The following is a 12,975-nucleotide window of genomic DNA, read 5'->3' on the forward strand; positions in this document are numbered from 1 at the left end:
TTCTCCCTAACATTGTAAGCTTCCCAATGATATTTTCCAGCCTGGAGTGCAGGTGAGTCGAGACCCCTCTCCCAGTGTCCCCCTAACCTCCTTTCATTCTTTTGTCCTTCAGTTGTTTTTTCTTCCTGTCTTGCTGCGCTGCTTGCACTTGTCTCCCTCTCCTCTACCCGCTTCCTTGTTGGTCTTTTTTCCTTCCCCACAACTCACCTCCCACCCCCCATAGGCCACCGACCTCACTACTGAAAGTGTATTCCATTGCAGTCCCCCTGCACTCCATTTCCAGCCGCCTGCAGTGCAGGTGAGTGGAGATCCCTCTCCCATTGTCCACACGCCCCCTTTCATCCTTATGTGTCCTTCTGTTATTTTTTCTTCCTCTCTTGCTGAGCTCCCTGCACTTGTCTCCCCCCCCCCTTTTCCTGCTTCCTTGTTGGTCTTTTTTCCCACGACATAGCCATCCACAACCCCCCATTGGCAGCCAACCTCGTTACTGCAAGTGTTTTCGATTGAAGGCCTCCCAGCGCACTCCATTTTCAGCCCAGAGTGCAGGTGAGTGGAGTCCCCTCTCCCTGTGTTCCCCAAACCCCCTTTCATCCTTATATGCCCTTCAGTTGTTTTTTCTTACTCTCTTGCTGTGCTCCTTTTGCTGGTCTCCCCGCTCGTTTGCCTGCTTCCTTGTTGGTCTTTTATCCCTCTACATAGCCCACCCCGACACCCCATTGGCTGCCGACCCCCTCCGAAGTACAGCCCCCTGGGCAGCCCCACTGCCCATGCGGCCCCCTCCGGCGAAGAGCCCCAAGGCAAAGGGCAGCTCCTTCAGTAGCAGCTCCAGAGCGCCAGTGTTCGCTAGTAAGGGCCTGTAGAGCAGCCATCAACCAGCAGCAACTGACAAGGTAAGCAAGGTGTGGATAGGGGAACAGCCATTACTGCTCTCTATTAAACTGTCCCACCTCTCTAATTACTCCTTTTTACCAAAATGCTTTAGTCTGCTGCACGCAGCCCACAATTGTATGTTTTACATTCTGACACTTGGGTCCTATCCAGGAAACTCGCATCTAGATGTTTTTGCTGTTTCCGCTGTATGTTGAACCTAGGCATTTTCCCTCTATCCAGGAAACTTGCATCTAGGTGTTTTTGCTGTATCTGCTGTATGTTGAGCCTAGACTTGTTTCCCTCGATCTTGGACACTTGAACCAAGGGGGTTGCATTGCTGTTGTGTTGAAGCTAGCGACACGCTTCTCCCTAACCCGCTCTCAGGTTTCCCCTGACCCCTTCTCCCCTCATGCCCTCCTCTTCTCTCCCTTATCACCTGATGAGGTTTCAGACAAGTCTGCTCTATGAAAGTCTCATCCAAACAGATGCTCCCATGCTCCTCCAGAACTATCTAGGAGAACTTGTCCTCCCTTGTCCCAGCCTTGTCTATTTCTGCAATCACTCCTTTGCCACTGGTTCCTTCCCGCTACTCCTCAACCACTTCTTGTGCACCCTCTCCTCAAAAATGCAAGTGAACCTGTTCACTTGAACTATATGTACCCTTCTCCTCCCTCCCACCTGAGCATTACCCTTTCCCCCTCCTACACTTCTCCCCCTCCCCTCTTTCAGTTAGTGCACTTGCATGCTCCGAATTGTCTCACGACCTAGTATGAACGTTATTGTTTGTCTTCTTCCCTGTCTTTCCCAATTTTCAAAACCCCCTCTCCCATCATTTCTGTTAGTGTACATGCATGCTCAGAATTGTCTCACGACCTAGTTGGAACGTTATTGTCTGTCTTCTTCCCTGCTCATCCACAATATACACTTGGCCTCCTCCCCTTTTTCTGTTACTGCACTTGCACGCTCTGAATTGTCTGACGACCTAGTATGAACATTATTATTTGTCTTATTCACTGTCTTCCCCAATGTTCACTTCCCCCTCTCCCCTCATTTGTGTTACTGCACTTGCATGCTCCAAATTATCTTGTGACCGAGTAGGAGCAATATTGTTTTGTCTTCTTCCCTGTTCATCCCCATCCTTCACTTCCCCTCCCCTCTTTTTCTATGACTGCACGTTCACAATCCGAATGTCTCAAGACCTAGTAGGAACGTTATTGGTTTGTTTCCGTGTTTCCCCTCCTGTCTTGTCTTGATGCGCCTTGAAACTCCATTTTGTGTCTGTATAGGCGCATTATAAATACCCAAGAAATAAAGCTTAAACCTCTAGTGGTTATGGTGACATGTCCACTTATTCCGATGAAAAAATATCCAGAATTGGCTACATCGGTGTTAGGTAGGGACAAATTCCCGCTCTTTTACCTGAATCTGTTCATATAACATTCAGGAACACATAAGTAAGACTTACGACAGACCTGATTGGTCTCATAAGAGCTATATCAATTCGTCTACACAAAATAGTGAAATTTAAATTGGGCCTTCAGAATGGTCATAGAAAAATGCAAGCCAGTGATGGAAATCAATTGCTTTCTTTTTGTATTATTTGCTTTAACTGTGATTATACTGAAAACCTGACTGAATGTTTATATTCAGTGCATTTGCCAACATTGTGATAATCTTCCCAAGTCTCAAAGCACAGTCTTGAATTAAAATATGAATGGTAAAATATGGAATATGTAAAGTCCTTAGCCTTCAAAGAAAGATCTATCAATTTTGTGGCTGTTAAAAACGCAATGCAAGCTCTGATACTTTTACATTAATTACGTTTTCATGATTGTTGTATAGTTTGTGGGGTAATGGGGTGACGACTTGTTGAACCATGTGTAAAGGTTTCCTTTGGTTGACTTAGTTGAGTGTTTTTAAGTCACCATCACCAATAAATGTATCCTTTGATCTCTCTCCCTCCCTCCCCTTCTCTCCCTACTTCTCTGCCTTCCTCTCTCTCGCTCTCCCTCTTTCTCTCTCGTGAGGAAGCTAGCAAAAGCAAACTCATGGGCCCGATCTGTCCTCTGCAATGCCACCCGAACTGAACAGAATCCGAAGGAACGAAAACAACTTAGCAAACTAGTCAAATGGACTTCACTTTATTGAATATATCAATTTGAAGGCACCACAATAAGGGTTCTTGCTGTGCGTCTCATTTTCTTTTTCAGAATAAATGTTGTCATCATCTCCATAACCCCACTTCAAAAATAACGCTGTCATTTCCAAGCACTATTCACAAAGTCTTAAGAGGAATGTGCTAGACCTTGCACACACAGACTAACCACAATGTATCCAACTACCCCCACAAACAATGCATTACACCCCTAACAATCATAACACACATGCACATGCACACACACGTCGCTAGCATCTAATATATATAAAATGCACCCAAATATACAATCTTACACCAAACATTAAATCCAACATCCACACCCAGATGCCACTTCAACAGACATTCAGCAATGTCTAGCCAGCTCCTCAGAGGCCAATTTGTTAACTCACACTGTTTTAAACTTGATTATCTTATCATCAACCTCAGCTGTCACCCAATGTGCCTGATGGCAACCAAGTTAGCAAAGATCTCAAATCATCTTCGACATCCTACTTGTGCAGCCAGGGGCAGTGTATTATTCATGCAGATTCGTGTACTCCCTCCATAAGGGAAAAGAAATGCCCACCATGGGCCATATTACAGAAACCTTCCACCGGTGGAAGTGCACGTTTGTACAATATTAGCACTATGGCAGAATTTGTCCTATTTTTAAAAACACTGGGATATATTAGAAAGCCTTTGCACCTTGAGTTAGGCATTGCATAATCAGCAGAGCAATAATTGCCTTTGTGCAAATAAAATACATTGTCAATGCTTTTTTTCGGCAGGGGAATGTTTTCCCTAGTGCCAATACCAATCTGTATTAGCACTGGGGAAACTTTGCCTTGGTGCAAAAAAATGTTTGCACTGGGGCTTATGATGGGTTGCGTGAACGTGCTTGGATTTGCACCTGTAACTATGAGGTCAAACACAGATCTCTGTAGCAGATTAATTAGTCCACTGACCTGGCAGCTCTCTGGTGAATCTGCGTTGGGATGGTTTTATTTTATTAAACTCAAGCCGCTTGAAGAAGTGCTAAAATGTCAAAGCCTCCGGGTGTATTAAACTTGCCATGATGGAATTCTGTTATTGCAGGCTTACATATTAGATAAACTGGATTTCGCCAAGATGGGTCCCTCTTTTTCTATCATTTGAAAGCGAATCTAGCTAGCATGTCTGGTGGTGAATTGATAGTTGCAGACACATTCTGCCATGGTATTTACATTGTACCAAGGTGCACAAGAAAAAGGACAGTTAACAAAATGTGTGGAAGAACAGTTATTGGTGGACACTGTGACACATCCTTGGATGCGTCAATTCTCCCTGAGGGGGGCCCCTATGCCATGAGGCCAGGGAGGAGAGGCTGCTACCCGATAGTCCCCCTGAGTGTGGTACTTAACGGGAGGATGTCATGGGGACGACCTTCCAAGGGAAATGCGGTATTCAAACCCTACACCAACCTCCCATACATCCCCATATCCCTTACCCTTCACCTCCATGTTACCTAACCGCCCCATTTATATGTGTATGGCCATAGGACTGACCTCTACTGAGATGGGGAAGACGACAGATGACCCAAGTAAAACCTATGGGACTCCAGTTGAGATGAAGAGAAGGCGCAGAGCCATGAAGAATACCTAGTGGAATGGTAATCACCATTCTCGCTTTATCCAGAGGCGGGACTGGGAGGTTAGGTGTCGGAGGAACGAAGAACACAGTGGTGTGGAGCAAACCTGGAGCAGCACTGGGAGCAGGAAGCCGGTACCGGGAAGCAGAGGACCATAGCCGGTACGCAAAGAAATAGCCACCAACCTGGCAAACGACCGCAAGCACTCGAGGATGATCGGCAGAGCGTCCAGAGGCCCCTGAAGGTAAAGGGCTAGACGCAGGTGCCCGTAGGGGCTTGGAAAGCAGGGTCTAGGAACCACATACACAAGCGAGGCATCTTCCTCAAAAGAGTACTTGATGAGAGAGGGAGCCAAGTTGGTCAGCACGAAACGAGAGCACAAGCAGGGTCTGGGACCCATATACAAAAACAAGGTATCTTCCTCGTGACAGTACTTGGTGTGAGAGGGAGCTAGGTTGATCAGAACGAAACGGAAGAGAAAGCAGGGTCTGGGACCCACATACAAAAATTAAGTACCTTCCTTGTGACAATACTTGGTGAGAGAGGGAGCCAAGTTGGCCAGAACGAAACAGAAGGGAATGCAGGGTCTGGGACTCGCAGTCAAACACAATGTAGGATACTACAGGGGTAATGTGCTGGTCTTGAAAGCAAGACCACGCAGAGCAACAGAGGTTTGAATCCCGGATCCGCGCTTAGAAACCAAACTCGGGTATTAAGCATGTTATTAAAAAAACAATTAAAATAAATAAAATAAGGTATCTTCCTCATCAAACTACAGAGCATGAGATGTCTGCCTCGTGGCAAGGCCTCGTGGCAACGCTTGGCAGGAGAGTGAACCAAGTGGGCCGAGTCAGAGAGAGGGAGAAGTGGATCTGAGATTTCTTTAGCAGTTGTGAACTGTGTAAGCCAAGGCTGAGAAAAGGCCAGGGGTAGTGAGTCATACCCCCTGCCATTGTGAACTGCAAAGTCAGCCTGAGAGAAGGCCAAGGGAAAGGGAGTCATTCCCCGGGAATTGTGACATTACTGAGAGCAAGGTACCTGAGAAGGGACACATTCTCCAAGAACCCAATAGTGAAAAACAATTATGGGCAAGAAGAAATGTTGATGTTTGAGTTGGAACTTTAAAGTTGAAAATTGTTTTGTGCCTTGAAAAGGAATTGAGACCCCACAACGGGAGACATTCCCTCAGGTAACAATCCCACCTACAAATCGGAACTTTACCCTTTGAGTTGAACTGAGAACGTTTCTGCTTGTTGACCTTTCAACTTGGAACCTTATTTCGTACTCTGGAAAGGGATTGAGACCTGGGGAAGGGAGTCATTCCCTCAGGTAAAGGTTCCACCAACAATTGGAACTGTGATCTATTATCCAGAGGAAGGAATCTTTCTTCTGGACCAAGAAGATGCACCATCTGTTTAGTATAATTATAAGTGTAAGGGAAGGAAGCAGGGTTTTGACACATCCTTGCCCTACATTGTATTCGCAGACTTTAGTTTTATTTGGAGCTTTAGGCTGTCAATAGCCTTACTTAGAGGATTAAAGCAATCTTAAACATAAGCCGAAAGTGTGACAGCCCACCTACGGTGAGTAAACAAGGCTTATAAACTTTTCACCAACCCGGTGCCCACTCTCAAGGGTCTGCAATCAGGTTTCCACACTCTATGCCATACCAGGGGAGAAATGTTCATTAGCATATCAGTCTAGCTCTGTCCACAAAGACAGGACAGCACCAAAATGCTAGGCAGTTCCCTTCAGAATAAAAGTACCAATAGCAAAATAGAACGAATTTCAATTGATTGTGCCTCTCACAATGTTCAGAGACCTTGGGAGTGAAAGCTGAAAGAAGAAAGGGCCTATCACGTTGCTAGTCTTCTTTGGAAAATGTAGAACATATTTGGAGTTTGGAGCTTCATTCACCCGCTCCAAAGTCACAGTGGTTGCGGGCTGCTAACACTTCCCGCCTACCTTTTTTCTGCTACTACTACTACAGGTAGTCTTGGGACCCAGGCACCTCTGCAGAACAGGTGTCTCAGATACAGCCTCGACAATGGAGAGTCTTTTTTTCTCCAGCTTCCCTCGGCCTGCTTCTGCACATGGGCATCAGGTAGATGTACAACTTCAGCTCTGAATTTACTGCAATTAGGTGTGCCTAGCAGACTGTTAGCTTCTCCCAGTTTCTTCCAGTATAGCGACAACCAAACAGGGTGTTTGAGGACAGGACCACCTTAGAATCTGCAGGTGAAAACTGCTTTTCTCTTGTCGCAGCTTCCCTTCTGTAGTCACACTACCAAGTGAACTGCCAGCCTTGTGCTCTTCTTCTTCTGCTACATCTGCTGACCTTCCAGCTCGTGTTCCAGCTTCCTTCTACTGTTCCTTCCTGTTGCAGCCTTTTATGCCTCTCAGTTGGGGTACTTGGCTTTAGATGCAGGCCCTTATAGTTAATTGCCTGACCCTGCCAAAGACTGTTAAGACTGCTTGTCTGTCCTTTACCTCTTCATGCCTGGTCAGCACTCTTCTTCGTCACAGCCCCTGAGAGATTCTTGGACATAGTTCATTTTAAGGCAATTAGGTTTTCCTGCTTCTTTACTACATGTTTTTACTTCCCTTGATGTTTTTAGAAGAGTGATTTCAGGGTTTAACCTTTTCAGAGACAGAGTAGAAAAGGCTGCCTTTCCATCATTCGGTTTGCTACTTTCGACTTTTGGGGGGATATTTGATTTAGCGGTACAAAAGACCTGTTCTTTGGATATAACACCTTGTTGGATTTTACCCTTGGAGTTTATCTTTCCATCCGTAATAGAAGGTTGCGATATATCAAACTGACAATAAGTAATTTCCTCCTTCAACCCAGTGCTATGGGTATATCTCCCTAAGGAGACCTACAGTGTCTCACCCTGTGAAGTCTCCCCACTACCATGGGCCTTGTCTTCACCCATGTGATCCTCCCGCAGTACACCAGCCCCAGGATTGGGATCAGGAAGTGTCTGCCCTCTCCTGACCCCTTGGGAGGAGGTTTTAAGCCAGGTTTTAGTGGGGGATCCGCAGGATTCCCCACACAACATACACATATAAATCTAACAAACAATAATATATACATATAATGTATCTATAATTGAAGAAATGTAGACTAATATGTCCCCAACATTTTTCCACCTTTTGGAAACCTCTAAATAAGGACTCAGCTTTAACAGAGACTTGTTACATCTGTGTTAAAGCTTATAAGAAAGAATGTAGAAAAATAACCTGCAAATCATTTACTGATTTAGCGCACTCGCTCTCTGCTCTCTCTCTGTCATACTCTTTGGACGCTTTATGAATGAGGCCCTTAGTGACTTGTGAGTGAAAGTGTGCACATTTATACAGCTTGGGTTTTGATTACCTTAACGTTTTGTTTAAAAAACCAAATGCAGATAAAATGCAAATAATCGTATCCATAAGTGCACATTGCAGCGGCCTGGCGCCTCTTATAGTTTACAGCTGCAAAACAATATCTAAAGGACACATTCAACTCAATGCAGTGTTCAGAAAATTTCTAAATACAGTGTTTCAATAGGTATGTGTGTGTGTGTGTGTGCGCGTGCGTGCGTGCGTGCGTGCGTGCGTGTGTAGCTTGCTTATCAAAGCACAGTCTTTCAATGCAGGCTGACACATATGTGAAACTAGTTTATATACTACAGAAATATTCCTTTCTATATTTTCCAACCTACAGTGGGTCTACAGATCTTGTAATCCTTATGAACCATGTTTTCTCGTACAAAATCCCCCTCTGCTATTGATCATTGGATGGCACTAAGTTGCCTGATGCTTAGCGCCTCTAAAACCGAAGTGATTCATCTCCCATCCTCTAAAGGCACGCCCCCTCTCCACTATCTTAATTTCTTTCTACCTGATCTCCTTAACCTACGCGGTGCCCCACGACACACAATCTGTTTGGCATTTAACTAAGGGCTAGCCTACTGCTTAACTGATTCAATCTCCCTTTCCTCTCCACCCATGTCCCCATTTCGGTTTCCAACTACCTCCCAAGTTTATTCAACAACCAGCTTGCATTTTATCTATGAAGCACCCCGGAGCTGTATTGCTCTTCCTGTTGGTTTGCTTTGGTTACAGTACATCAGGGCAATTTTTCTCTGCTATCTCTTAAATTAATACAAATAAATATACATACCAATTAGCACTTTAATGTGCCAAAGTCTGTTTGAATTGGGCACCATAAGCCCATGGCCTCGATGGTACCACTTTCTAATCATGTGGTAGAAAATCAAACCCAACCCAACTGTGGATCGCTTCAAAGCTTGGTTGAAACTTCACTTATTTGCTAAAGAGAGAGCTCCTAGTTCCCTGACCCAACCACTGCCTCCAGTGATAGTTAATAATGTTATTTTGTGTATTTACATTAGTACTCATTTTTAGTTTGAAGCATTTGCCCCTTTATGTTAGTGCTACCTATGTAAATCACCTATTTTCTTAAATACAATTTTGTTCTGTTTGATTTGTTCTTTCCCTGGTATATCTCCTAATTTTTTAGACCCTCATAAACTGGCTCGCTGTTTGTTCTCATATTTATGCTATTGTACAGGCATGCTTCATGGAAATGCTTCTGCATCTGTAAATGTGTTTTTGTAATTCATTTCTGATCGAAATTGACATCCCTGTCATTCAAATAAATACAAAATACAGATGGTACATGACACTAAAAGGCGATCATCCAGCCCAGGCTTTATGATAAAGTTGGGACAATGGTGGGGTATAGAGATGTCATGCACACTTAGCATTCCTAACACGGCAGCATTAACTAGTATTTTGCTGAGCCATATGCACTACTGACGTCATGAAAGCACTGAAATGGCATTACATTACACACACCCTGGATGTATGTCTGCAGTCAGAGAAATTATAAGCTTTAAACAAGTATCATATCAGATTAAAAATAAGCAGTCAATAACTGAATTAAAATCAAAATGTGATTGAAACCCAACAATATATATATATACTATATATATATATATTGTTGCGTATATGCGTATACTTTGGGCCCTGGGGGCATTACCTTAGGCGGTAATGGCCCACCGGCTCTGGGGTTATTGCCTCAGTAATTCACTCCACTCACTGTGCATGAAATGAGGGCCACAGTACTCCATTAATATAGTTCAACAGTGAGTAAGAGGGTTGAGGTTGGAGCTAGCCCTCCCCAGGAATTGTTTCTTTATATGTGCTATGTGCTACATGCTGTGTAGCACATATTTGTAAAGTGCTGGTGGCTGAGGCATCTAAGCGCTGGCACAAAGTGCAGCGGTTACACAGGGGGGTGTTACCTAAACAGGAACGTTTTAAGTCTTTTTCTAAAGACAAGGGGGTTGTTTAAACACCCAAGATCACAAGGTAGGACATTCCAAAATTTAGTGGCCATCACTTGGAAAGACTAGATAGACAAAAGAGGTGAGGGTTGCTTTTCAGTGGTTAATGAGGGTTGTGCCCAAGTAATATTTTGTAATGCGAAAAAAGAGAGCGGGGCAACACACCCTAACAATTTATTGACACATCTGAGATCATTAAGAATTATTTATTTACTTATTGTTCACTTATTAGGTGTTTATACAGCAAGTACGTTCTGTTTCAAAGCGCCCACAGGGCAACAGGGAGGGGACATGGGAATGAGAGACATTAGTACACTAAACAATATTAAATACAGTGGAGGGGAAAAAGAAATGATAAACCTACTATGCCTTGTGAGTGTTCAGAACATGCAATTGCACAAGGAATGGGGCAGTGGGAGTAGGTGCTGAGGTGCCCACGCTTGTGGGTGAGCAACAGATGAAATGCATGGTAAGATAAGTGCGAGCCTCCGGGACTGAGGGTGTGCCGAGGCAAGTGCTGAGGATAGACAGAAGCTGGGGGCGATTGAGTGTGGGAGGTCAGGGCCCCGAGGATGCATAAGTGCCCTGGTACCCAATCAAAGCAACTGTGAGATTAACAGAGGAGAGAAGGGGGGAGGAGGAAAGTTTTGAGGAGTTTACGGAATTTAAGGAAGTCCTGCTCAAGATGCAGAGAGAGGGGGATGCTGTTCAATAGAAGGGAGCCAGCTGAGGAAAGCGATCAACCTCTTGCCCTCTGTTTAGCTAAATGCTTTACAAGCAGAGAGTTGGTGCCAGAGGAGCACAGAGGTCTAGAAGGGGAATATTTAGTAAGAGAGAGTTGTAGGTAGTGTGCTTCCAAGCCCCAGAAAGCCTTGTGGATGATACAGAGGGATTTAAATTTCATCTGTGTAGCAACCGAGAGCCAGGGAAGAGTTTTTAGGGCAGGAGTGTTGCGGTCCCTGAGCTTGAGGCCAAAGCTAAGTCTCACTGCCCTATGCTGGATTAGCTGGAGAGGACGCAGAGTGGAAGAAGGTAGATTCAGGAGGGGGCTATTGCAATAGTCAAGCTTGGGGAGAACAAGGGCTCAGGTAACATTCACTTCTGGGAGAAAGTGAGGAAAGGTAGAATTCCTTTGAGAAGGAAGAGCTGAAAGTGTGCATTGTTGGCAATGTCCTGAGTGTGAGGGGGTAAGGAGAGAGAGGAGTCGAAGATGACTCGAAGGGTTCTGAAGAAGGAGCAGGGGGAGAGCCCATGGGGGTAGGCCAGAGTGAAGGGAAGAAGGCGGGAGCAGAGGTCCTAATGGGAAGGATCTCAATTTTGTTGGCATTGAGGCAGAGATCATTGGATGTGCACCAGGCCTGGATGGCAGCTGTTCAGTCAGGGATGATGGACGGTGCAAGAGGGTCAGAAGGAAGTTTGAAAAAGAGTTGTGTGTCATCTACGTAATACTGGAAGTTGGATGAGAAGGAGGAGATGAGGAGTGTCCGCTGTGTGAGGTAGATGTTAAAGAGCCAAGGGGAGAGGATAGAAGGATAGAACCCTGGGGAACATCACAAGTGAAGAAGGAAGTAGGATAGAAGGTACCCAAGATGACTTGGGAGGAGCAGTCAGATAGGAAAGAGTTCAGCCAGTCCAGTGCCCATTTCAAGATACTAAGGTTATCAAAGAGCCTTTATATGAGGATGGAGTGGTTGACTGTGTCAAAGGGAGAGGCGAGATCAAGTAGGATGAGGACACCTGGGGAGTTGGACTTTAGAGATGTAAGCAGTTCTTCACGGGTGTTCAGACGAGCAGTTTCCTGCCTCTAGACGTTCATAATCCAGGTTGATGGTCGTGGAGACCACCAACAAGTTCAGTGTGAGAGTTGAGTTGGGGCAAAGCCAACTTCTCCAGAAGTTTCCTCAGGAAGGGGGTGATAGAAATTGGGCTGTAGTTATCTGGGCAGGTAGGGTCTGCTGATATTTTTTTTAAGGAGGGGGACACACAAGCGAGTGATTGAGGGAGGAGGGGAAAGATCCTGTGCCAAAACAGTAGTTGCAGAGATCAGCGAGTGCAGGGGCAAGAGAGCCAATGTTGTTGTTGATGGTTCAGGATGAGCAAGCGGAAACCTGTTTGGACGAGACCTTCATAGAGCGGACGATTATGTCAATTATAATCAATGTCAAACCCCACGACTCAATCTCAATAGTTTCTCTTGTTCCCTGGCCTCAAGACAGGTTGTGGCCAGTTCTCTGTTGTTCTCACCCCCACGAGATAATTTGTAATTATCTATGAGCATTATAAATGCTCAGATGTATCAATAAATTGTTAGGGTTTGTTGCCCCTCAGTCTTTTAACATCACTTGGAAAGACCTCCCCATTGTTCTTGACTGTCTGAAGCAATGCTCGGACAGATGGAATAGATGGGAAGATCGAAGGACACATAAAAAGCGGAGTGCCTTTGAAATGTTATAGATAGATATTTGGGAACGATAGTCAAGACAAGGGTGATTTAAACTGAAGCCTTGCCATGATGGGCAGCCAGTGTAGCTTCTTCAGAGTAGGAGAGATAGTATCATTACTAGCATTATGCACAAAGTGAACATGAGTATATTTCTGTATGGGAATACTGGCATGTATAGGTGCAGTCAGCATGAACATGTTTTTATACGGGCATATATTGTGAGGAAAGGCATCATGAAAATGCATTAGGAATCTGTTGGTGATTGCCATCTATTGTTTTTTTTTCATGCGTTACCCTACAAAACGATTGCAAACTGTCCATGTTCCCACAAAAATTGTGCTGTGTAATGTATTTTTTAATCTATAATTCAAAAACATTTCTCAGAGGGAGAGCCATGTGCCCCCCTGAACCACTTGCTCGGTCGGCACGCCTATTTGTGGCACATATTTATTTACGCCCCTCCAATGAAAAGATTCACCAGACGCCACTGTATTCCAGGCGAGCTTATACATTTAAAAGTGTACAATGATTGTTGGTCTTT

At 44.8% G+C, this 12,975-nt stretch overlaps 1 protein-coding gene across 1 annotated transcript in view; it reads left to right on the forward strand.

Moving 5' to 3' along the window:
* The window catches only part of FAM3D (FAM3 metabolism regulating signaling molecule D), a 550,272-nt gene that overhangs the window by 502,536 nt on the left and 34,761 nt on the right, over positions 1-12,975 (forward strand). The gene's annotated exons all lie outside the window — the stretch shown is intronic.

Source organism: Ambystoma mexicanum, chromosome 2p (assembly GCF_040938575.1).
Source record: "Ambystoma mexicanum isolate Mex_15411 chromosome 2p, UKY_AmexF1_1, whole genome shotgun sequence".
In the NCBI taxonomy this organism is placed as follows: domain Eukaryota; kingdom Metazoa; phylum Chordata; class Amphibia; order Caudata; family Ambystomatidae; genus Ambystoma; species Ambystoma mexicanum.